The sequence below is a fragment of the Arachis ipaensis genome, chromosome B1 (genome assembly GCF_059453495.1).
Source record: "Arachis ipaensis isolate K30076 ecotype BB chromosome B1, ASM5945349v1, whole genome shotgun sequence".
NCBI classification, from domain to species: Eukaryota; Viridiplantae; Streptophyta; class Magnoliopsida; order Fabales; family Fabaceae; genus Arachis; species Arachis ipaensis.
Genome location: NC_142436.1, coordinates 33654071 through 33663730, shown reverse-complemented (window position 1 = coordinate 33663730; position 9660 = coordinate 33654071). Strand labels below are relative to the sequence as shown.

Here is a 9660-nt window from a genome sequence, read left to right as displayed (position 1 = left end):
AATGCCAGAATGGATGCCATTCTGGGCGTTTAACGCCAGAAGGACACTAGAGGGAAGATTTTGTTTTTAATTCAAATCTTTTTCAAATTTTCATAATTTTTCAAAATCAAATCTTTTTCAAATCATATCTTTTCAATCATATCTTTTCAAAATCAATTTCTTTTCAAATTTTTTTATTTATTACTATTTTCGAAAATTCTTGCTACAATTAATAATTTAATTCAAAATTTTCTAGTTATTACTTGCCTATTAAGAAAAGATCAAAAGTTTTAATTTTAGAATCATATCTTTTAATTTCTTGTTAGTTAAGTAATCAACTTTAATTTTAAAACTTTCTCTTTTTAATTTGATTTTCAATCATATCTTCTCAATCATATCTTTTTCAATCACATCTTTTTCAAAATTAATTTTCAATCATATCTTTTTTATTTCTAATTTCAAAATCTTTTCAAAAATCACTTAATTTCTTTCCCAATCTTAGTTTTCGAAAATCATCAATCAAATTTTCAAAATTTCTTTTAATTATTTCAAAATCTTTTAATTTAATTTTCGAAAATTCTTCCCCTCTTCTCACATCCTTCTATTTAAGGGACTAACACTCCTCCTCAAGGTGCAATTCGAACTCTATCCTTCTTGATAAGTTCGAATTCTCTTCTATCTACCTTCTCCTTCTATTCTTCTTTTCCTCTGACACCTCAAGGAATCTCTATACTGTGACATAGAGGATTCCATACTTTCTTGTTCTCTTCTCTTTCATATGAGTAGGAGCAAAGACAAAAGCATTCTTGTTGAGGCTGATCCTGAACCTGAAAGGACCTTGAAGCGAAAGCTAAGAGAAGCTAAAGTACAACTCTCTGTAGAGGACCTAACAGAGCTTTTCAAACAAGAAGAAGCCATGGCAGCCAAAAACAACAACAATGCCAACAATGCAAGGAAGGTTCTTGGTGACTTTACTACACCTACTCCCGACTTCTATGGGAGAAGCATCTCAATCCCTACCATTGGAGCAAACAACTTTGAGCGTAAGCCTCAATTAGTTTCTCTAATGCAACAGAATTACAAGTTTCATGGACTTCTATTGGAAGATCCTCATCAGTTCTTAGCTGAATTCTTGTAAATTTGTGACACTGTCAAGACCAATGGGGTTGATCCTGAGGTCTACAGACTTATGCTCTTCCCTTTTGCTGTAAGAGACAGAGCTAGGACATGGTTGGATTCACAACCCAAAGAAAGCTTGAACTCTTGGGAAAAGCTAGTCAATGCCTTCTTGGCAAAGTTCTTTCCACCTCAAAAGTTGAGCAAGCTTAGAGTGGAAGTCCAAACCTTCAGACAGAAGGAAGGAGAATCCCTCTATGAAGCTTGGGAAAGATACAAGCAATTGATCAGAAGGTGCCCTTCTGACATGCTTTTAGAATGGAGCATCATAGGTATATTCTATGATGGTCTATCTGAACTATCCAAGATGTCATTGGATAGCTCTGCTGGAGGATCTCTTCATCTGAAGAAAACGCCTGCAGAAACTCAGGAACTCATTGAAATGGTTGTAAATAACCAATTCATGTACACTTATGAAAGGAATCCTGTGAATAATGGGATAAATAAGAAGAAAGGAGTTCTTGAAATTGATACTCTGAATACCATATTGGCTCATAATAAAATATTGACTCAGCAAGTCAATATGATTTCTCAAAGCTTGTCTGGAATGCAAGCTGCACCAGGCAGTACTAAGGAAGCTTCCCCTGAAGAAGAAGCTTATGATCATGAGAACCCTGCAATGGAAGAGGTGAATTACATGGGAGAACCCTATGAAAACACCTATAACCCTTCATGGAGAAATCACCCAAACCTCTCATGGAAGGATCAATAGAGGCCTCAACAAGGCTTCAACAACAATAATGGTGGAAGAAACAGGTTTAGCAATGGCAAACCTTTTCCATCATCTTCTCAGCAACAGACAGAGAATTCTAAGCAGAGCCACTCTGACTTAGCAACTATAGTCTCTGATCTAATTAAAACCACTCAAAGTTTCATGACTGAAATAAGATCCTCCATTAGAAATTTGGAGGCACAAGTGGGTTAGCTGAGTAAGAAAATTACTGAACTCCCTCCTAGTATTCTCCCAAGCAATACAGAAGAGAATCCAAAGAGAGAGTGCAAGGCTATAAACACGTCTCACATGGCCGAACCTAGAGAGGAGGAAGAGGCAGTGATTTTCACTGAGGAAGACCTCAATGGACGTCCACTAACCTCCAAGGAGTTTCCTAATGAGGAACAATGGGAATCTAAGGCTCACACTGAGACCATAGAGATTCCATTGAATTTACTTTTGCCATTCATGAGCTCTGATGAGTATTCTTCCTCTGAAGAGGATGAAGATGTTACTGAAGAGCAAGTTGCTAAGTATCTTGGAGCAATCATGAAGCTAAATACCAAGTTATTTGGTAATGAGACTTGGGAGGATGAACCCCCCTTGCTCATCAAAGAACTGGATGACTTGACTAGGCAGAGATTACCTCTAAAGAGACAAGATCCTGAAAAGTTCTCAATACCTTGTACCATAGGCACCATGACCTTTGAGAAGGCTCTGTGTGACCTAGGGTCAAGCATAAACCTCATACCTCTCTCTGTAATGGAGAAGCTAGGGATCATTGAGGTACAAGATGCAAGAATCTCACTGGAGATGGCAGACAATTCAAAGAAACAGGCTTATAGACTTGTAGAGGATGTCTTGGTAAAGGTTGAAGGCTACTACATCCCTGCTGATTTCATAATCCTAGAGACTGGGAAGTGTATGGATGAATCCATCATCTTTGGCAAACCCTTCCTAGCCACAACAAAAGCTGTGATTGATGTTGACAGAGGAGAATTAATCATTCAAGTGAATGAAGACTCCCTTGTGTTTAAAGCTCAAGGATATCCCTCTGTAACCATGGAGAGGAAGCATAAAGAGCTTCTCTCAACTCAGAGTCAGACAGAGCCCCCACAGTCAAACTCTAAGTTTGGTGTTAGGAGGCCACAACCAAACTTTAAGTTTGGTATTGAACCCCCACATTCAAACTCTAAAGTTTAGTGTTGGGAGGTTCCAACATTGCTCTAAACATCTGTGAGGCTCCATGAGAGCCCACTGTCAAGCTATTGACATTAAAGAAGCACTTGTTGGGAGGCAACCCAATTTTTACTTATCTATGTTAAATTTCTATTTTCTTTTGTTAATTTATGTTTTCTGTAGGTTGATGATCATGTGAAGTCACAAAAACAATTGAAAAAGTAAAAACAGAATAAAAAACAAAATTAAAAATAGAACACCCTGGAGGAGAAACTTACTGGCGTTTAAACGCCAGTAAGGGTAGCAGAATGGACGTTAAACGCCCAGTCTGGCACCATTCTGGGCGTTTAACGCCAGAAATGGGTACCAGACTGGTGTTTAATGCCAGGAATGGGCAAGAAGCTCGCGTTAAACGCCAGAAATGGGCAGCAGCCTGGCGTTTAACGCCAGGATTGGCAAAAAGGGGCATTTTTGCACGCCACTTGGTGCAGGGATGAGATATCCTTGACACCTCAGGATCTGTGGACCCCACAGGATCCCCACCTACCCCACCTCTCTCTCTCTTCTTCACCCATTCACCAATCACCTCAATACCTCTTCCCCAAACACTCCTCACCTATCAAATCCCACCATTCTTTTCACCACTCACATCCATCCTTCATAAAACCCCACCTACCTCACCATTCAAATTCAAACCAATTTCCCTCCCAAACCCACCCATAATGACCAAACCATACCCCCCTCTCCACTCCTATATAAGCCCATCTTCACTCCTTCATTTTCATACAACATCCACACTACTTCTCCCCCTTGGCCGAAACACTAAGCCCCCTCTATCTCCTCTATTTCTTCTTCTTCTACTCTCTTCTTTCTTCTTTTGCTCGAGGACGAGCAACCTTCTAAGTTTGGTGTGGTAAAAGCTAAAGCTTTTTTTTCCATAACCATTAATGGCACCAAAGGCCAGAGAAACCTCTAGAAAGAGGAAAGGAAAGGCAAAAGCTTCCACCTCCGAGTCATGGGAGATGGAGAGATTCCTCTTAAGGGTGCATCAAGACCACTTCTATGAAGTTGTGGCCAAGAAGAAAGTGATCCTCGAGGTCCCTTTTAAGGTAAAAAAGAATGAGTATCCAGAGATCCGACATGAGATCCGAAGGAGAGGTTGGGAAATTCTCACCAACCCCATTCAACAAGTCGAAATCTTAATGGTTCAAGAGTTCTATGCCAATGCATGGATCACCAAGAACCATGATCAAAGTGTGAACCCGGACCCCAAGAATTGGCTTACAATGGTCCGAGGGAAATACTTAGACTTTAGTCCGAAAAATGTAAGGTTGGCATTCAATTTGCCTATGATGCAAGGAGATGCACACCCATACACTAGAAGGGTCAACTTTGATCAAAGGTTGGACCAAGTCCTCATGGACATCTGTGAAGAGGGCGCCCAATGGAAAAGAGATGCAAGAGGGAAGCCGGTTCAACAAAGAAGGCATGACCTCAAACCCGTGGCTAGGGGATGGTTGGAGTTCATCTAACGCTCAATCATTCCCACTAGCAACCGGTCTGAAGTTAATATAGACCGAGCCATCATGATCCATAGCATCATGATTGGAGAGGAAGTAGAAGTTCATGAGGTTATATCCCAAGAACTCTACAAGGTGGCGGATAAGTCTTCTACTTTGGCAAGGTTAGCCTTCTCTCATCTCATTTGTCACCTCTGCAATTCAGCTAGAATTGACATAGAGGAAGACATCCTCATTGATAAGGATAAGCCCATCACTAAGAAAAGGATGGAGCAAACAAGAGATCCCACTAATGGACAAGAGCATGAGGAAACTCCTCATCATGAAATCTCTGAGATGCCTCAAGGGATGCATTTTCCTCCACAAAACTATTGGGAGCAAATCAACACCTCCCTAGGAGAATTGAGTTCCAATATGGGACAACTAAGGGTGGAGCACCAAGAGCATTCTATCCTTGATGAGATATTTTGGAGGAAAAATAAATCTCTCCCAAAACACCCAAAACTAACCGGCAAGTGTACCGGGTCGTATCAAGTAATAAAAACTCACGGGAGTGAGGTCGATCCCACAGGGATTGAAGGATTGAGCAATTTTAGTTTAGTGGTTGATTTAGTCAAGCGAATCAAGATTTGGTTGATGGTTTTGTGACTTGCAGAATTAAATTGTATTGAAGTAAAGAGAACAAGAAATAAATGGCTGAAACTTAAAGAACAAGAAATTAAATGGAAGAAACTTAAAGTGCAAGAAATGTAAATTGCGGAATCTTAAAGTGCAAGAAATGTAAATTGCTTGAAATGTAAAGGGGATTGGGATGTGGATTTGCAGAAATTAAACAAAGAGAAACTAAATTGCATCAAACAGAAGAGGGAAAGGGAATTGGGATTGAATCGGATCTTGAAGCAGTAAAGTAAATGAACATTAAAAACAAGAAACAGAGAAGTGAAATGTAAAATTGAAATGTAAAATTTGAGATCTCAGGACCCAGAGACTAGAAAACTAAGTCTAGATCTCAATGCCTTCCTAGATCCAACAAGAACAATAGCAAGGAAATTGTAAATTGCAAAGAAAAGAGATGAAGAACAATGAACCGGAAATGGAATTCAATTAAGCAGTAAATAAACAGAGAGATCCAAGATTGAGATTGAAACAGAATTTCTTCAATTCTCCAATCCAAGATCCAAGACAAAAGTAAAATGAAATTGAAAGCAATGAAAACAAGAAATTAAAGTTCACTCAAGTTCAAAAGCTCTCCGAAAACTATTATGAAAATTCTAAAAGGAAAGCTCCCTTAATAACTTGAATTCTATCCTATTTATACACTTTCCAAAATGATCTTCAAGCCTTGAGTTGGGCCTTTGTTCTTGGTGGAATTGGGTTGAAAGAGGCCTTGGTTGATTGCTCTTGAAGTTTGAAGAAGAACCGAAGTGAACCAATTGAACCGGTTTTGAAGTTAGCCAAAGTTGGTCCCAACGTTAGGGCCAAAGTTAGGGGTCTAACTTTGCCCCTAACTTTTCATAGCAGCAAGCTTGATTTCCTGGTTTGGACGTTGGTGCCAACGTTAGGGGTCTAACTTTGACCCTAACGTTGGCAATGCTTTGTGCTAGTGGCGCCAACGTTAGCCTCCAAGTTAGGGGGCTAACGTTGGCGCAAACGTTGGCCTTCCTCCTTTGTAATTCAAGTGCCAACGTTAGCCTCCAAGTTAGGGGGCTAACGTTGGCGCAAACGTTGGCCTTCCCCCTTTGTAAATTAAGTGCCAACGTTAGCCTCCAAGTTAGGGGGCTAACGTTGGCGCAAACGTTGGTGCCCAGGGGAGAAACTCTCAAGTTCCAACGTTAGCCTCCAAGTTAGGGGGCTAACGTTGGAGCTAACGTTGGCCACTTCCTTGCAATGTCATGTGCCAACGTTAGCCTCCAAGTTAGGGGGCTAACGTTGGCTCAAACGTGGGGAGCCCAGGGAGTGATTTTCATGCCCAACGTTAGCCTCCAAGTTAGGGGGCTAACGTTGGGGCTAACTTCATGCCTCCCGGTTCAATTTCACTTATTCCATTGTCCTATCTTCACTCTTAGCGATTCCTCTTTGCTTCAACCTTTCTCCAAGCTTTCTTCACCTATCATTGATCAACCAAACTTATCAAAGCTTTGCTCAAAATCATGAGGTATTCAATCTTCCACAATATGCAACAAATATAGCACAAAACCTCATGAAATGGCATGAATTCATATATGGTTGGTTCAATCAAGGGAAACATGAAAATCTACTCAATTAGCTTGCTTGTAGCTTAAGAAAGTGCATAATCCTAATGAAAACAAAAGAAAAAGACTAGCTAAAATAGGCTAAGATGACTTGTCATCACAACACCAAACTTAAAGCTTGCTTGTCCCCAAGCAAGAAATGAATTATTAAGAAGAAAGAATGAAATGGAAGAGGAAGTTCATGCTAGCAAAGTGTTATTGATAGTTCATGGGGTTTTATGTGGATATGTAAATACTCACTTCTTATTGACTCCTAGGCCTAGAAAGTCTCCTTCAAGCTTCAAGTGACATACTACTATGACCTCTCATTATTCCTTTATCCTTGGCTTTTTCTTTATTCAAAAGCTTTATTTGAGTGTCATGTGTAGCAAGTTCATTTTCTTTTCTTTATACTTGACACATTATTCACCATAGACACTTGGCTCACATTCCTTCTTAAAACATTGATGCCCAGCACCTCTTTGGGCTACTAAATGCTTTGTAGTTAGGTTGCTCTTGATAGTGGATTTTCAGCTGATGATCCCGGGTTAGTTAACCCAAGTCACCAAGTGTTGAGGCACTCCTAAGAGTTTACTAATCCAAGCAGATCCTAGTACAAAAACATCACAGGCATATATTTCAGAGTTCAAGCTATTGGTGTCCAGCTTTGTTTCTTTTTGTTTTTCTTTTGTTTTGCCACTTTTTGGCTCTCTTTGTTCTTTCTTTCTTTTTGTTTTTCTTTCTAACCAAGGAATTCAATTCAATTGAGATTCATAGACAGTAGGCCACTCTTTACTTAGAAGGAGATATCCTAGCTCTTTATTCACTAAAAGTGAGCTATTATATAATCACACACATACCACCACTTACTTTTATTCCACTTCTATCTAACAGAGACCAATTCACTTCACATTCAAACTGTTCTTTTATTGAATTAAAAGATGCAGGGGATAACATATGCTTCTTGTTAAGTGAAAATGAACACACAAGCCAACATAAAAACTAGCCTACTTATTTTGAAAGAAACAAACATAATGCAAGGATTTTTAATTAAAACGGACTACTTGGAAATGCAAAGACAATTTAGAACAGATTGAATTTGTAGTGATGAATAAGGAGCAAGTCCACCTTTCATTTGTCATGCCTTTTCTTCCTCCTTTCATACACTTGGCTGCTAGTGTTCCCACCATCCTTGTTTGGTGCTTGTTGATCTTGCCAAAAGCCAGCCCTATTCATAGCCTCTTCCACTCTATCTTCAAGTCTCATAGCCCTGTTCACTTCCATCTCACTTCTCATTTTGAAAAATTCATCAAAAGTTGGGAATGCCGGATCCATGTTGTGCATATGTTCTCCAATATAGTTTAGTTTGATTTGGCTATTGACATTATAATCGGCTTGCACTTCATACCTTGCTTCTTGGAGTGTTGTAAACTCCTTGAAAGCTTTCAAACTTTCAGCTTGCATTTGTTCCAGCTTCCCAAAAGATTCATGAGATTGAAAGGCATGTTCTTCTTGCATTGCAAGAAACCTTGACTCGAATTCATTTTGTTTGTTTATTATTCTTAGCTCTCTTTCTTCTTGTGCTTGTTGGTTTTGCATGTACAGAGAATGATATTCCTCTTGCCTTGCTTGGATTCTTGTGTATTGTTGAGATAACCTCCCTATTGCTTCTTGCATTTGAGTCATATCCATATTGCCATGTGGGAAAAAGTGTGGCTGCTCCTCCTCCTCTTGTGGCTCTTCTTCCATGTGTGGCTCATCTTCTTCCATTTGCTCTTCTCTTTCCCTTCCTCCATGTGGCCTTCGGCCTTGGTGTGCTTCAAGGGGCATCATCATTCGTTCAATAGTTATGGGCATGCCTTGGCTTAACCACATTGGATTCTCCTCTTCCAATGGGACCTTGGCCTTTGCACACAACTTCCAAATGGTGCTCGGATAGTACAACCAAGATCCGGCCGAATTCTTTTCAGCTATCTTTTGAATGTCTTTCGCAAGGATCTCGTGAATTCTTATCTCTCCACCCACCATGATACAATGCAGCATTAAGGCTCTCTCCCTGTTAACTTCTGAGGTGTTCACCGTCCCCAGAATTGACCTTTTCATCAACTCATACCATCCTTTTGCCTCCGGAATGAGGTTACATCTCTTCAGGAACTTGTATATATTCTTGTTATCTCCCTCCCATTCTGAGTTCTCAAAACAAATGTCTCTTGCAATCTCCTCATAATCTTGATTCTCAGTCAACCTTTGTTGGTATCCTGGTTCATCAAAGCGGACTGACTTTAGTTTCAAGACTTTTTTGATTGCCTCCGGGCTAAAGTCTACTTCCACCCCACGCACATAGCTCTTGTACGTTGGGGGTTCACGCATGTCAATCCTTGGGACATTTGCATAGAACTCTCTTATGATATTGGTGTTAACTCGGGTGGCTGGTGATGTAAGTTCCTCCCATCTCCTCTTCCGGATCTTGTTCTTTATTTCTTGACATCCATCATCCGGCAACATGAATGGAATTTCAGGATAGATTTTTTTCTCGTTCATCCATTGAATTTGCATTTGATGAGACCAAGACTTGAACTTCCATTGGTCATATTCATATGTTTCTTCCTCTACTATTGGATCTTTTCCTTTTCGTCGTTTGGTTCTTGAAGAGGATGCCATGATCACTTGGTTGGTTGAGAGGGGATGTGAAGAATGTTGGAGAGTTTGATGTGTTTTTGGAGGAGAAGGAGATTAGGTTCGGACTTGCTAGGGAGTTATGAAGAGAAGATTAAGTGTTTAGAGTTTAGAGTAAGAGAAAAAGTTGCACAAGGCTTGTAATGTTGAGGAGTGATTCGGTCATGTGCATGGCTTGAAGGTGGTA

At 40.0% G+C, this 9660-nt stretch overlaps 1 non-coding gene across 1 annotated transcript; it reads right to left on the bottom strand.

Moving 5' to 3' along the window:
- Positions 1-1300: 1300 nt before the first annotated feature.
- Positions 1301-1408, bottom strand: LOC148576168 (small nucleolar RNA R71). The gene has a single exon (XR_015903915.1). It is a non-coding gene; the product is annotated as a small nucleolar RNA R71 (small nucleolar RNA).
- Positions 1409-9660: the final 8252 nt, after the last annotated feature.